Source organism: Plecotus auritus (genome assembly GCF_963455305.1).
Source record: "Plecotus auritus genome assembly, chromosome: 3".
In the NCBI taxonomy this organism is placed as follows: Eukaryota; Metazoa; Chordata; class Mammalia; order Chiroptera; family Vespertilionidae; genus Plecotus; species Plecotus auritus.
In genome coordinates, this window is record NC_137772.1 from 107,150,483 (window position 1) to 107,167,128 (window position 16,646).

At 39.0% G+C, this 16,646-nt stretch overlaps 1 protein-coding gene across 5 annotated transcripts in view; it reads right to left on the minus strand.

The window, feature by feature from the left end:
- Positions 1-16,646, minus strand: part of DCLK1 (doublecortin like kinase 1) — a gene marked incomplete at its 3' end in the record, with an annotated part of 521,814 nt that overhangs the window by 338,864 nt on the left and 166,304 nt on the right. The gene's annotated exons all lie outside the window — the stretch shown is intronic.

The window sequence follows — 16,646 nt, forward strand, 5'->3', positions numbered from 1 at the left end:
CCATAGGAGTCTGGGTCCCCAGAGTCTTGCCGGAAACTGGAGTTCAGATCAGTTGGGAGCTTGTAACTCCCTCCTGATTGAAAAAAAAAAAAAAACAGTGCACCCAGTCGCCAGCCTGATTCGCGCACCTCCGTACCTCTGCTTTTCAGTGCTTCTGCATGTCCCATCCAGTCTCAATGTGCTCTTTTCTTTCCTTCTAGAACTTCTACTCAGCCAGCTTTCCCGTGGTTCTGGGTGACAGTCATTTTGTCTTTTAGTTGTAGTTTTGGTGTGGTTGTGAGAGGCAGCACGTACAGGTGTATACCTTATACCACCATCTTGGTTTCTCCCTAACTTTCCTTGTTTTTTATGACCTTGACAGTTTTGAGGCGTATTAGACAGATATTTGTAGGCTGTCCCTCAATTGGGATTTGTCTGATGTTTTTCTCATAATTAAACTGGAGCTATGGGTTTTGGGGAGGAAGACCACACAGGTAAAGTATCATTCTTATCACATTATATCAAGTGCATACTATCAACATGACTTGTCACTATTGATGTTGACCTTGATCACCTTGCTGAAGTAGTGTTTGCCAGATATCTTAACCGTAAAGTTAATATTTTATTCACCTTTCCAAGTTGTCCTCTTTAGAAGGAAATCACTATGAGCAACCCACACTTAAGGATTAGGGAGTTATGAGTTGTGCTCCATTTCCTTGAGGGCAGAATAACTACATAGTTGTTGGTTTTTTTTAATTCTTTTGCATGGAAGATTTCTCTCTTCTCCCCTATTTATTCAATCAATAATTTATAACAGTATGGACTCATAGATATTTATTTTATACTTTAGGTTATAATCCAATACTATTTTATTTAATGTGTGGCTCAATTGTTCCAACATGGCCATTGGGGGCTCTTTTAGTCAGCTCCTGTGTTCCATTGACTTATTTCCATCATTGTGAGTTTGTTTTGCTTTTGTTGTGTTTGAGCACTTCCTTACTTTCTGGCACTACAAGATGCTCTAGGTTATCTTGTATTATTTCCTGTTCCAGTCTTGGAATCAGCCATTTCTCCAAGGATCCTTGGTTCCATTTACTGAAGAATGATATTAAAAACAAGATCTGGGGACTAGATATAGTCATTACTGCTGGGGTGTTGTTGCTTCTAGGCCTTCTCAGATGCTAGAGCAAGGAAATATAAAGGTGTATACTAAGTCATGTATATTCACATATCTATAAACATTTCTATGTGTAACTATCTGTGTCTATATTAAGCTCAACATAATTTATAATGATGTCTCTAACTCTAATCCATGTTTAGCCTCCTTCCTTGCTTATCTATAAAATTCCACTCCAATAGTGAAAAACCTGGCTCTCATCATTTGCCATAATTGTTCAATTCCATCATAGCTGTATCAGAATTACTAATCCAACCCCCCACCCCCAGAAACAACTTTATCAACTACGGGACAGTGCTAATGTACAGTCCTTTGTTAATCTTCCAGACTCCACTCATTTGCAAAGTCCCTTAGGTCAGCACCTTTTTCGCCACCCCCTTCATTGAGGTTGTTTCAGACATTTGAAATGCCTTTATATTGTTTTGTCACATCCATTGTACTTTAAAAAGAAGGCTAAACATATTAAGCTGTTTTTATTTTATTATAGATGCCAGAATATTTAAAGTAGAACTATATTTTATTCTAGGTTCCCAAGTATTTTGAACACTATGCTTAATCTCTATGACAACTGAATTTTATATATAGTGATTAACACGCACACACACACACACACACACACACACACACAACTATGCCTAAACCCATTCACTATAATGAAATTTATATAAATCTGCATGCTAAAATATTCCATAGTCTAGCTTCTAGTAAGATACACTGTATCTTTAAGAATAATGTATTAAAAAGAATATAAGAATATAATACGATGCACTCTCTCAGAGATGACTCCACTTATAAAGATTTTAATTATGTTATCTCCTCATCTTTCCTCCTTTTTAAAAATAAAAATAAGAGAAACGATGTATTGACTATTCTGCCCTTTCCATGACTAAATTCAAACTGATGGCTGAACAGATAGGAGCAATGAACAAAGTGTAAGTCATAGCTTTTCTTCAGTGACTTAGTTCTTCACTCCTAAAAGGAATGGTGATATGCAACGGAAGCATGGGTCAGACATGATGCCACATTTGTCATTTTGTCCAGTTTTACATACTTATTGGACATAGTTATTATGTGACTGTGTCACAAGCCATATCTAAGAATGCGCCTTAAATATGGATGTGAAATTACGTCTGTCTATATATAATCTTACAAAATAAAGTATGGGTAAAATTATGCAATTTTAATATTTATTTTCCTTTTCATTATAACCTGATGTAAGTAAGAGATATTTGCTTATTAACTTGGCTGAGAAACTAGTCCCCAGATTTTTAATCGCCACCTACTCTTAGAAAATTACAATTATCCACCCTTAGAGATGACACTCTACCTCCCATCCAAAAGACTATCCACTGTGTTTCTCTGCACCCACTTACCTTTGACAAGAACTGACAATTGAGTGACACCCTACACTTCTCTAAAACACTGAACAGAGAGAATGTTTAAATAACACCTTTGTATTCAGGGCTTACCAAAGGGCATAAATAGTTACAAGGACATAAAATGCAACTAAATATTAAGGACAGCACTTCCAAGCCAGAGGCTTTAGGTGAATTCCATCATTAAAGAACTCGAGTAGGAATCTAATGGGGCCACTTATATAAGTTGTACCTCATTCATTCTGCATCTTGAAGAGAAAAAGAGGACCATAATGAAACTCAAAGTCATTCATTTTAAATGAAATCAAAAGAAAATTTTTATCCATTCTATTACATTTTCATTAACTTTTTCTCTAAGTTCTAGTAAGAAAACTTCCAAAAAATTTAATGTGTTTTAATATTCAATTATTGATTTATTTACTCATTTTCTTCCATAAAAGCATGTTTGTTAACTCAATTAAATCTGTGGTCAATTTAAAAGTCTGATAGAGTAACATCACCACTTTTAATATTTAGGTTGTTATGTTTCTTTTTTTTTTAATATATTTTATTGATTTTTTACAGAGCGGAAGGGAGAGGAGGGATAGAGAGTTAGAAACATCGATGAGAGAGAAACATCGATCAGCTGCCTCTTGCACGCCCCCTACTGGGGATGTGCCCGCAACCAAGGTACATGCCCTTGACCGGAATCGAACCTGGGACCCTTGAGTCCGCAGGCCGACGCTCTATCCACTGAGCAAAACCGGTTTTGGCAAGGTTGTTATGTTTCTTTTATATCCATTTCATTATAGATAGGTTAAAAGGCAAGAGGAGGGTGTTTGTTTTTTTCCCAGATGGCAGCAGAGCAGGCGGATCCTACGTGCACCTCCTCCCAGAAAATAAAACAAACAGAAAATAAAACAAAATTGGGGAACATTCATTCTTAATTACCAACTGAAGACTAACTGAAGAGGATACTTTTAACAAGGAAGGGCAGAAACCACCTTGAGACTGGTAGGAAAGATGGGGTGGCAAGAGGGGCTGGCCCAGCAGCCACTGACAGCAGGCCAAGGGTGAGGAGGGATATCTCAGCTGGGGTTGGGGCGTTTCCTGAGAACAGAATGTTGGGTACCCCATGCTGATCTCCCCAGCCCAGAGCACCAGAGCCCACAACAGCAACCCACAAAACATCCAGCAGTGTAAGGCAGCAGGGCTTATATCTGCCATAGAAAAAGGCAGCCTGTCAGATATAAAGCAATTTAAAAATAAAAACCAATAATATAGGATTTTTGTTTGCAGCCACTCACCCTAGGCATGGGTGGAGGGAGGGCAGTGTAGACTGAAGTCACCGGCAGAGAATCTGGGGTGGAAGGCAGTAGGAGGAATGGCAGACAAGAGACCGGAGCTCAGTCATCTCCCTACCCGTACCACAGCAGCAATTTATAATGAGAGGCACTACCCCTTCCTAGCAGCAACAGTCTGGGGAAAGGCAAAAGTCCCAACCTCAGGTATATACCTTTACTACCCGCAAGAATCCTGCTCACCCCACTCTGCATCTCAATCTCTGCTGAGGAGGAAGAAGCAGAGCCAAGTCAGTGGGTCTCCACAGTCTCAGGGGCACATCAGTGACCTGATTTGAGGTGGGGCAATCCTCCTACTTTCAAGGGTGTTTCCCCTTCACCAGAGAGCTGATAGAAACTCCCAGCCTCCAGCAGACCCCACCTAACTGTATACAGGAGCTCCTCCCTGCAGAAGTCAGAGAAATATTCTGGGACAGACTCAGAGGCATGCTCTGGAATAGGGGAACACACCCAACACCCACCATCTTCACTGAATCTGAATAGCACTTGCCCCTCACTGGATACCCAGAGGTTTCATCCTACTGATTAGGACAAAATCAATTTCAGAAATGGCCTTTTCAGTGACTAAATCAGGCAGCTGGCTGGCAGGAGGAGGCAGGTGGAGCAGGACCCTGGTACCTAGGACATTTGCTGACCCACCTGTGGGCCCTGTGCTACTTAATAAGCCAGCCCAACAGCGTACCTTGGACCCTCCGTGCAGCCAAGTCTGTGGAGCTGGCCACAAATTATGGATTGCTTGAAGCTTCAAACAGGTTGCTAGAGTCAATTGTGGACACCTTCTGACAGTGGCTAGCACTAAACTACCTCCTAAGAGGCCCAAAAATGTCATACAAATGAGTCAGCTTCTAAAAAAAAAAAAAAAAGAAGTCAGTCTCAGTTAATGTAAGAGCAGGATCCAAAGGGAGTTTTGTTATTATATTTTTCTCTCTTTTTTCTTTCATATCTCATATTTTTCTCTTTCCTTTTCTAACTCAATTTTTCTTTCTCCTTCTCTCTCTTCTTTTTTCCTTCTCTGATTTTTGTCTTTCTTTCTTCTCTTTTCACCTATCCATAATTCTTTCCTTCCTCTTTTCTTTTATACCACTTTCCATTTCCTATTCTTTATTGTTATTATTTTATTCTCTCCCTTCATTTCTTCCATATTCTTTTTTCTCCCCCCTTTTATATCATATTTCCCTTTTATTCTTTTCCTTTCTTTTATTATTCTTATCCTATTTTCTTTTCAAAATTATCTTTTGTGCTTGGTTTTGTTATTGTTGTATGGTTCTCTTGTGTGTTTCTGTTTGGTCTCTTATTTAGTTTTGTCCTGTTAGCACAACAGTTCACATGACATGGTTGGGATTGAGCCTCACAATCAGTCAGTCAAAGGAGAGATCCCACACACAAACGGAACAACAGCTATCAAGGCCCAACTACAGTAGGAGAGCTCAATTAACCCATACAAGTGACATTCTTAAAGCATCCTGCTCAGGAAATCTAAGAGACTCCACCACTGGGTCCACAGGACACCTACTGTATAGGGCCCTTACAAGAAGACAGGAATGCATAGCAGTTCTATCTAATACACTGAAGCAAACATGAAGGGATAACAAAAATGTGGAGATAAATAACAATCCCCAAATGAAAAAAATGAGTAAGCTCCAAAAAAGAGTTAAGTGAAATGGAGGCAAGCAATTTATCAGATATAGAGTTCAAAATAATGGTTACAGGATGCTCAAGGATATCAGTGAGAATTACTAGGAATGTAATGGGAAATACAACAGCATGAAAAGGGAAATAGAAACTATGAACAAGAACAAGTTAAAAATGAAGAATACTATATCTGATATCAAGGAATGAACAGTAGATTGAATGAAGCACAGGATGGAATCAGTGATTTGAAAGACAAGATAGAAAAGAAACACCCAATTAGAGCAGCAGAAAGAAAAATAATTAAAAAGCAAGAGGATAGTTTTAGGGAACTTTAGAACAACATGAAATGTAACAAAATCCACAATATAGGGATACCAGAAGGAGAAGAAAGATAGCAAGGAATAGAAAACTTGTTTAAAGAAATAATGACAGAAAACATCCCAAACCTGGTGAAGGAAAAGTCATACAAGTTCAGGAAACACAGAGAGTTGCAATCACGATGAACTCAAAGAGACCCCACAGCAAGACATATCATAATTAAAATTAAAAAAAAAAAACATATGAAGGACAAAGAATCTTAAGGAAGGAAGAGGTAGTCAGACCTACAAAGCATTTCTCATAAGATTGCCAGTTGATTCCACAACAGAAACATTACAGGCCAAGGGACTGGGATGAAGCATTGAAAATCATGAAAAACCAGGATGTGAATCCATGACTACTCTATCCAGCAAGGCTATCATTTAAAATTTGAAGGGGAAATAAAGAGCTTCCCAGACAAGAAAGGCCTAGAGGAGTTCATTACCATCAAACCAGCATTGCAAGAAATTACAAAGGTACTGGTTTAAGGTAAAGAAGAAATTGAGTGAGAGAACAATATAGGTATAAAGAAAAAATGGCAATAAGTACCTCTAAATAATAACCTTAAATGTAAGTGGACTAAATGCTCCAGTCAAAATGCGTAGGGTAACTGAATAGATAAGAAAATATGATCTATATATATGCTTCCAAGAAGAGAACCACCTCAGAACAAAACATTCACACAGATTGAAAGTGAAGGATGGAAAAAATGTTTCATGCAAAAAGAAACAAACAAACAAAAAGCTGGAGGAGCAATACTCATATCTGACCAAATACTCTGCAAAAAAAGGTAATAAAATAAACAAAGAAGATCAATACATAAAACTAAAGGGAATGATCCAACAAGAAAATGTAACCCTTGTAAGCATATAATAACCCAGTTTAAGAGCATCTAAACATAAAAAAAATTCTTGGTTGACATTAAGGGGAAGATTGGCAGCAATAAAGTAATAATAATCAGCTTTAACAAACCACTGACAACACTGGATGGATCTTCAATCTAGACAAAAAATCAACAAGGGAACAGTGACTTAAATGACACAGTAGATCAGATGAATTTAATTGATATTTACAGAAAATTTCATTGCAAAGCAGCAAAATTTACATTCTTCTCAAATTGTCATGAACCATTCTCAAAGACAGACCACATGTTAGGACATAATATAAGTCTAAACACATTCAGAAAGACTGAAATCTTACTAAACATCTATGCTGGTCACAACAACATGAAACTAGAAATCAACTACAATAAAACATAAAAAATTTCAAACACATGAAGACTAATTAGTATGTTATTAAACAACAAATGGGTTACTAACAAGGTCAAGGAAGAAATAAAAAAAAAAAAACTTCCTGAAAATAAATGTAAATGAACATACAACAATCCTAAATGTATGGGACACAGTGAATGCAGTCCTGAGAGAAAAGTTCATAGCTCTACAGGCCAAGTTCAAGAAAAAAGAAAAAGTTCAAATAAACAATCTATTCCTACAACTAAAAAATTAGAAAGAGAACAATAAGAAAAGCCCATCCTATCTAATAAAAGAGTAATATGCAAATTAACCATCACTCCGCTACACCCACCAGTGATGCCCACCAGCCACGCCCACCAGCCAATCAGGAGTGAATATGCAAATAAACCCAACAAAGATGGCTATGGCCACAGAGAGCAGGAGGGAGGCTTGGGTTTCCCCGGCAATGGAGGAAGCCAAGCTTTCCGCCTGCCCTTGCCGGCCTAGGCCTCCACTCAAGGCTACAGAGTTTCAATGATAGAAGATGCATAAATCCAAACAGAAATGGCGGCAGCCACAGAGCTGGAAAGAGCAGGAGGCTAGGGTTGCCCATGGCAATGGAGGAAGCCAAGCTTTCCGCACACCCTGGCCGGCCCAGGCCTCGCTTAAGGCTACAAAGTTTCAATTATAGAAGATACATAAATCCCCCCAAAAATGGCTGCTGCCACGGAGGAAGCAGAAGGCTTAGCTCTGCTCCAGGCTACAAAGTTTCAATTGTAGAAGATAAATAAACCCCAGATACCAGGGCCTCCGCTTGGGTCGCCAGGGGGAGTGGCTGGCCTGCAAACCACCACAGGCCCCTCGCCCAGGCCGCCCCACACCCCAAGGGAACCCCCACCCTGATCCAGGACACCCTTCAGGGCAAACCAGCTGGCCCCCACCCGTGCACCAGGCCTCTATCCTATCTAATAAAAGAGTAATATGCAGATTGACCATCACTCCGACACACAAGATGGCTGCCCCCATGTGGTCAAAGATCCTGCCCCCATGTGGACACAAGATGGCCACCACAAGATGGCCAGCAAGGGAGGGCAGTTGGGAGGGACCAGGCCTGCAAGGGAGGGCAGTTGTTGGCAATCAGGTCAGCAGGGGAGGGCTGTTGGGAGGGACCAGGCCTGCAGGGAAAGGCAATTGGGAGGGACCCGGGCCTGCAGGAGAGAGCAGTTGTGGGAGACCAGGCCTGCAGGGGAAGGCAGTTAGGGGAAAACAGGCTGGCAGGGGAGCAGTTAGGCATCAATCAGGCTGTCAGGGGAGTGGTTAGGGGTTGATCAGGCTGGCAGGCAGAAGCAGTTAGGGGCAATCAGGAAGGCAGGCAGGCGAGCAGTTGGGAGCCAGCAGTCCTGGATTGTGAGAGGTATGTCTGACTGCCCATTTAGGCCTGATCCCACCAGGATCAGACATCCCTCAAGGGGTCCCAGATTGGAGAGGGTGCAGGCTGGGCTGAGGGACACCCCCCCCCCATGCATGAATTTCGTGCACCAGGCCTCTAGTAGTATGTATAAGGAAGGAAATAATAAAGATCAGAGTGGAAATAAATGACTTAGAGACTAAAAAAGTAATACAAAAGATCAATGAAACCAAGAGCAATTTCTTTGAAATGATAAACAATATTGATGATCCTTTAGCCATACTCATCAAGAAATAAAGAGAGAGTACCCAGATAAACAATCTCCTAAATGAAAGAGGAAAAATAACAGCTGACATAATGAAAATACAGAAGATTGTAAAAGAAAATACTTTGAACAACTATATGCCAACAAGCTGGCCAAAGTGGATGAAATGGACAAATCCCTAAAAAAAATACAATCTTCCAAAACTCAATCAGGAAGAATCAGAAAACCTGTATAAACCAATAACAACTGATGAAATTGAAGCAGTAATAAAAAAAATTCCCGCCCTAGCTGGTTTGGCTCAATGGATAGAGTGTCAGCCTGCGGGGTTCCAGGTTCCATTCCGGCCAAGGGCACATGCCCGGGTTGTGGGCTCGATCCCCAGTAGGGTGCATGCAGGAGGCAGCCAACCAATGATTCTCTCTCATCATTGATGTTTCTATCTCTCTCTCCCTCCCTCTCCCCTTCTCTCTAAAATCAATAAAATATATATTTTTAAAAATTCCCAGCAAACAAAAGCCCTGATCTGAATGACTTCACAGGGGAGTTTTACCAAATTTTCAAAGAACACCTAGCCTCCTTAAAATATTCCAAAAAATCCAAGAGGAATAAACACTTCCAAGCTCTTCCTATGAAGCAAACATCATCCTAATTGCCAGATAAAGACAGTACAAGGAAGGAGAATTATAGGCCAATATCCCTGATGAACATATGCTAAAATCTTCAACAAAATATTAGCAAATCAGATCCAGCAATATATTAAAGAGATCATACACCATGACCAAGTGGAACTTATTCCAGGGATGCAAGTGTGGTACAATATTAGCAAATCAATAAATGTGATACATCACATAAACAAACTGAAATTCAAAAATCACATTATCAAATAGATAGAAATAGCTTTTGACATAATTTTGATAAAAACTCTCAAAGTGAGCATAGAGGGATCATATATCAACATAATAAAAGCCATGCCTGACAAACCTACAGCCAACATTATATTCAATGGGCAAAAGCTAAAACCATTGCCACTAATAATAGGAACAAGACAGGGAGGTACGCTTTCACCACTCTTATTCAAAATAGTACTGGAAGTTATAGCCACAATGATCAGACAAGAAGAAGAAACAAAAGGCATCCAAATTGAAAAGGAAGAAGTAAACTCTCATTATTTGCAAATGACATGATATTATGCATAAAAACCCCTAAAGACTCCAAAGGCTCAAAAAATGATTAACTTTAATAAATGTATTCAGCATTACAGCAGGATACAAATTAATACCCAGAAATCCATGGCATTTTTATACATCACTAATGAATTCTCAGAAAGAGGAACTAAAACATTCTCATTTACCATTGCAACAAAACAATCAAGATACTTGGGAATAAACTTAACCAAGGAGGTAAAAGACTTATACTTGAAAAACTACAGGACATTGCAAAAATAGATAAAGATATAAACAAATGGAAGAATATACTGTGTTCATGGATTGGTAGAATTAACACAATTAAAATGTCCATACTAAACAAAGAAATCCACAGATTCAATGCAATCCTTATTAAAATACCAACAGCATATTTCACAGATCTAGAACAAATATTCCAAAAATTTATATGGAACCAAAAAAGGCCCCGAATAGCCACATCAATCTTGAGAAAGAAGAACAAAGTTGTAGTATCACAATACTGGATATCAAGTTATACTACAAAGCCACTGTAATCAAAACAGTCTGGTACTGGCACAAGAATAGGCATAGTGGTCAATGGAACAGAACAGAGACCCCAGAAATCAACCCAAGCTATTACGGTCAATTAATATTTGACAAAAGAGTCCAGAGCATACAATGGAGTCAAGGAAGTATCTTCAATAAATGGTTTTGGAAAAATTGGACAGATACATGCAAAAAAGGAAACTAGACCACCAACTTATACGATACACAAGAATAAACTCAAAATGGATAGTCTTAAATGTAAGTTTTGAAACCATAAGGTTCCTAGAAGAAACCATGGGCAGTAAAATTTCAGACATCTCTCATAGCAATGTTTATGGATACATCTCTAGGGCAAAGGAAACTAAGGAGAAAATAAACAAATGGGACTACATCAAAATAAAAAGCTTCTGCAAAGCAAATAATCCATCAATAAAATGAAAAGAAGGTCCACTGAATGGGAGAACTTATTTTTCAATGATAAATCTTATAAGGGGTTAATATACAAAATATATAAGGAACTCATAGGACTTAACAAAAGGAAGACAAACAATTCAATTAAATAATGGGCAAAGGACTTAAATAGACAATTATCCAAACTTCATACACAGGATTAAAATCGCAGCAGAGTAGGAGGATGCTGCATGGACATGTTCCCAGGAACAAGCTGGAATTACAACTGAAATACAGAAAGCCTTCCTGAATAATCAATGGAAAACTCACAGGAGAGAACCCTGATACCCGAGGACTGAAGGTGGAGACTGCATAGAGACTGGTAGGAGGGGCAGGGGCGTGAAAGGGCTGGCCAGGCACCCAGAGATAGCAACTGAAGTCCCAGAGAGATATCTCAGCTGTGGGGTGGGGGGTGCCACTGAGAACTCTGGGATCTGCCTTGCCTGGGGGCAGAGGAGAGATGGTCGACACACCCTATTACAAAACACCTTGCCCTGAAGCCATTTAAGAGATTATAAATAACAATTAGACTCCAGGCTGAAGCATCTGCCCCATCTTGTTGAAAAAACTCTCGCCACACCTGAGGATAATTCCCTGGGGCAATTAGAGACCGCCTCTGTCTACAGATTAATAAGATTAAAACTTTGGAGGCTTTGAGTCTTTGCCTGATCCAATTAGTCAGAAACAGCCTTTAACATTGTCCCGCACTAGAGATTGAGAGGCGTAGAGGATCTACCTAATACATAGTCACAAACCCAAACAGACAACCAAAATGAGAAAAAAAAGAAACAACCCCCAAATGAAAGAACTAGCGAATTCTCCAGAAGAAGAGATAAATGAAACAGAAATAAGAAATTTATCTGAAACAGAGTTCAGAGTAATGATGTTAAAAATGCTCACCAGTATGAAAAAAAGATATAGTAACTATGAAAAAAGAATAGTCTGAGATAAAGAATGACATAACACAAATAAAAAACACATTGGAAGGAATACACAGCTGATTAGGGGAAGCTTAGGATTGAATCAGTAAATTAGAAGACAAGGTTGAGAAAAAAATCACTCAATTAGAGAACCAAAAAGAAAAACCAATTAAAAAACAAAAACACAGGAGGACAGCTTAAGGGAGCTGTGGGACAATGTGAAACGTAACAATATTAGAATCGTAGGTGTGCCAGAAGAGGCAGAAAGGGAGAAAGAAATAGAGATGTTTGAAGAAATAATGGTAGAAAACTTCCCAAACCTGGTAAAGGGAAAAGTCACACAAGTTTAGGAGGCATAGAGAACCCCAAACAAGAAGAACCCAAACAGACCCATGCCCAGACACGTCATAATTAAAATGCCAAAAATTAAAGACAAAGAGAGAATCTTAAAGGCAGCAAGAGAAAAGAAAACTGTTACCTACAAAGGAGCTCCCATAAGGCTGACACCTGATTTCTCATCAGAAACTCTACAGGACAGAAGGGAATGGCATGAAGTACTCAAGGTAATGGAAAGTAAGGATCTGAGACCAAGATTACTATATCCAGCAAGCCTATTATTCAAAATAGATGGTGAAATAAAGAGTTTCCTGGACAAAAAATGGCTAAAGGAGTTCATCACCATCAAGCCAGCATTACAAGATATGCTAAAGGGACTGTTGTAAGGGATTGCTGAGAAGAAACAGAGAGAGAAACCTAGCCATACAGAATTAAAATGGCTATAAGTAAGTACGTCTCAATAATAACCTAAATGTAAATGGATTAAATGTTCCAATCAAAAGGTGTAGGGTAGTTGAATGGATACAAAATCATGACTCAACTATATGCTGTCTACAAGAAACCCACCTCAAAACAAATGAAACACACAAGATGAAAGTGAAGGGATGGAAAAAATTTTCCATGCAAATAGAAAAGGAGAAAATGATGGAGAAACAATACTCACATCCGACAAAATAGACTTTAAAATTAAGGCCATCACAAGAGACAACAAAGGTTGTCTCATAAGACTAAAGGGATCGATCCAACAAGAGGGTATAACCCTGGTAAACATTTATGCACCCAATATAGGAGCTCCTGAATATATAAAAAAGCTTCTAGAGCAGTGGTTCTCAACCTTTCTAATGGCGTGACCCTTTAATACAGTTCCTCATGTTGTGGTGACCCCCAACCATAAAATTTTTGCTACTATTATGCTACAGCAGCGGTTCTCAACCTGTGGGTCATGACCCATAGGTTGAGAACCGCTAGCAGGGTCGCCTAAGACCATCGGAAAACACAGATATTTACATTACGATTCATGACAGTAGCAAAATTATAGTTATGAAGTAGCAACGAAAATAATTTTATGGTTGGGGGTCACCACAACATGAGGAACTGTATTAAAGGGTCGTGGCATTAGAAAGGTTGAGAACCACTGTCTAGAGGACTTTAACAGAGATATTTACAACAATATAGACATAGTACGGGACTTTAACACCCCTCTGACTTCCCTGGACAGATCTTCCAGACAAAACCATAACAAGGAAACACTGGATCAGATGGATTTAATAGACATTTATAGAACACTAGAGGCCCAAAGGACACACTGGATCAGATGGATTTAATAGACAGTTATAGAACACTAGAGTCCCAGTGCACAAAATTCATGCACTGGTAGGGTCCCTAGTGGCTGGTGGCAGCAGGAGGCAAGGGGAAGGGAGTGAATACCCGAAACTCCCATTTGACCCAACAATCCCACTTCTAGGAATATATTCCAAGAAATCAGAAACACCATTCAGAAAGGATATATTTTAAATATGATAATGTTACATATTAAGTGCCCATAAGCAGCTGAGTGGATTAGAAAACTGTGGTACATCTACACAATGGAATACTATGCTGCTATAAAAAAGGAGTTCCTACCATTTGCAACAGCATGGATGGACATGGAGAGCAGCATGCTAAGCAATATAAGCCAGTCAGAGAAAGATAAATATCATATGATCTCACTCATTTGTGGAATATAATGGACAACATAAACTGATGATAAAAAATAGAGCCAGAGGAGAAAATATATTAGAATATTATAGAAGTAATCCTATTATTCGCATATTTTTAATATTTCCTACAACTTTTGTGATACCATACTATGTTAGTACAGTTTTGGTAATATTATCATACTTAAAATCCTTTTACTCTTGAAATATTAATGTTTATTGCATGTAACATTAATGTTTATTGCATGTAACATTTATTGCATGAAACTGAAAAAAAAACAAAGTGCACAGATGGCCAAGAGACATGAAAAAATACTCAATGTCACTGATCATCAGAGAGATGTGAATTAAAATGACAATGAGGTATCACCTTACACCTGTCAGAATGGCTACCATTAACAAATCAACAAATGACAAGTGCTGGCAAGGATGTGGAGAACAGGGAAACCTAGTACATTGCTGGTGGGAATGCAGACTGGTGCAGCCATTATGAGAAACAGTATGGAGTTTCCTTAAAAAATTAAATATGGAACTGCCATTTGACCCAGTGATCCTACTTAAGAATATATCCTAAGAAACCTGAAACACCAATGAGAAAGGATGTATGCATCCCTATGTTCACAGCAGCACATTTTACAATAGCTAAGATCTGGAAACAGCCCAAGTTACCATCAGTATATGAGTGGCTAAAAAAAGCAGTGGTACATTTACACCATGGAATACAATGAATCAGTAAAAAAGAAGGAACTGTTACCCTTTGCGACAGCATGCATGGACCTGGAGATTATTATGCCAAACAAAATAAGTCATGTATACAAAGAAAAATATGCCATGATCTCACTTATATTTGAAATCAATGAATAAAATAAACTGATGAACATAGTAGGTCCAGAAACATGGATGCATGGAACAGAATGACCTCAGGGAGATGGCGGATGGAGGAGACAGGAAGAGATTAACCAAAGAACATATATGCATAAATGCATAAGCCATGGACCAAGGCAATCATATGTTAGAGATCTAGGGTAAGGCGGGGTCTGGGTGGTGGGGTCCAATGAGGTGAAAATGGAGGATAGCTTTAATGCTGTCAACAATAAATAAATTTTTTAAATGTCAAGAGGAGGGTCACAAGAAAATGATAAAGCAAATAATGGTCGTATAAAAAGTCAATATTTCAACATGAATAAGACAATAGGAGCTTCAAAGAAAGGTTTCCAAATGAATGTAATTATAAGATATTCTGATTCATGTAAGCATATGATAAATCATTTGATTACTTTTTAACATATCTCAGAAACATTTTCATAGGTACATAGAAAATTAAGCAAATATTAAAAAGGAATTTAAAAGTCAAAGCAAAAGGAGTCAATTGTGTAACCAATGAAACAATAACAATATACTACCTGACTCATCAATAAAATGTAAATGCTATCCATTTACTTAACCAACATTTGTGATATGAATGACTCTGTGAGAGGATAAACTAAGGAAAATATAAGAAAGACAAATCCTCACATATCAAAAAGTTGAAAATAATATCAAAATGATAAATCAAGAAATAGAAGAATAAGTATATTTTTAAAGAAATATGGAGGTAAATACACAAAATAGTTTTTAAGAAAATCAAAGTCTGGGGAACAGAACTTGCATGGAAAAGTGGAACAGCAAATCCTCTCCTTTGTAATCAATCTTTTAGACTATTTGATTTCTAAGTACATATATTTATCACTTTGTTACAAATAAGAATAAATATATTCCTTATAGTAAAAATATACTGGCTTCAGGCAGGAACAATATGTTTCTTGAGTTGAGTAGGGGTATTAATTTTTTTTCCAAAATTGTATTGTGAAAATTTTCACTCTGAGTAAAGTTGAAAGAATTTTTATAGTGAAGAGCTGTATATTCAACACCCAGATTCTGCCACTGACATTTACTGGTCTCAGGAATACCTATCCACCTACCCATTGCTGTATCCATCCAAAATATATCTTCTTTCTGATGCATTTTAAAGAAAATTGCAGACATCAGTATACACTTCCCCCAAATACATATATATATATATATATATATATATATATATATATATATATATCATACCTAATAATAAACATGTAAATTGACCGTACCTCCGCTACGCCCATAGCCAATCAGAGTGAGTATGCAAATTAACCCAACAAAGATGGAGGTTAATTTGCATACTTAGGTGCCCAGCAGCCTGTGTCCTGGGAACTTTCTCAGCACCCAGGTCACTCCAAGATAGGCCCCGCATAGGTCCTGAGCAACCTGGGAAGGGCCTGAGCCAGGGGGCTCCTGGGCAGGGGCAGAGCCGGCCACCAGAGGGAGCTGGGGGGCCCCTGCCCAGGCCCCAAGCCTCGGCAAAAGGCTTGAGGCCTGGACAGGGGTGGAGCCAGCGATCGGAGGGAGCTGGGGGGCCCCTGTCTAGTCCCCGAGACTTTAGGCCTTGGCAGGGCAGAGCTGGCAATCGGAGGGAGCTGGGGGGCCCCTGCCCAGGCCTGGAGGCTTTAGGCCTTGGCAGGGGTGGAGCCGGAGATCGGAGGCGATAGGTGTGAACTACAGAGGAAACACCTTTTCTGACCGCTCATTGGCTAAGCTGCCTGTATGCCACTGGTAATATTCTTAGTAACTTGGGTATAAGAATCCAAAAAGGTGATCTAGGGCTTTTCCACCACACTCCTGGAGAAAAAAACGAAGGTCCGCTGCTGGAAGGCTAAGAAATGTCATATCCTGCCCTAGCTGGTTTGGCTCAG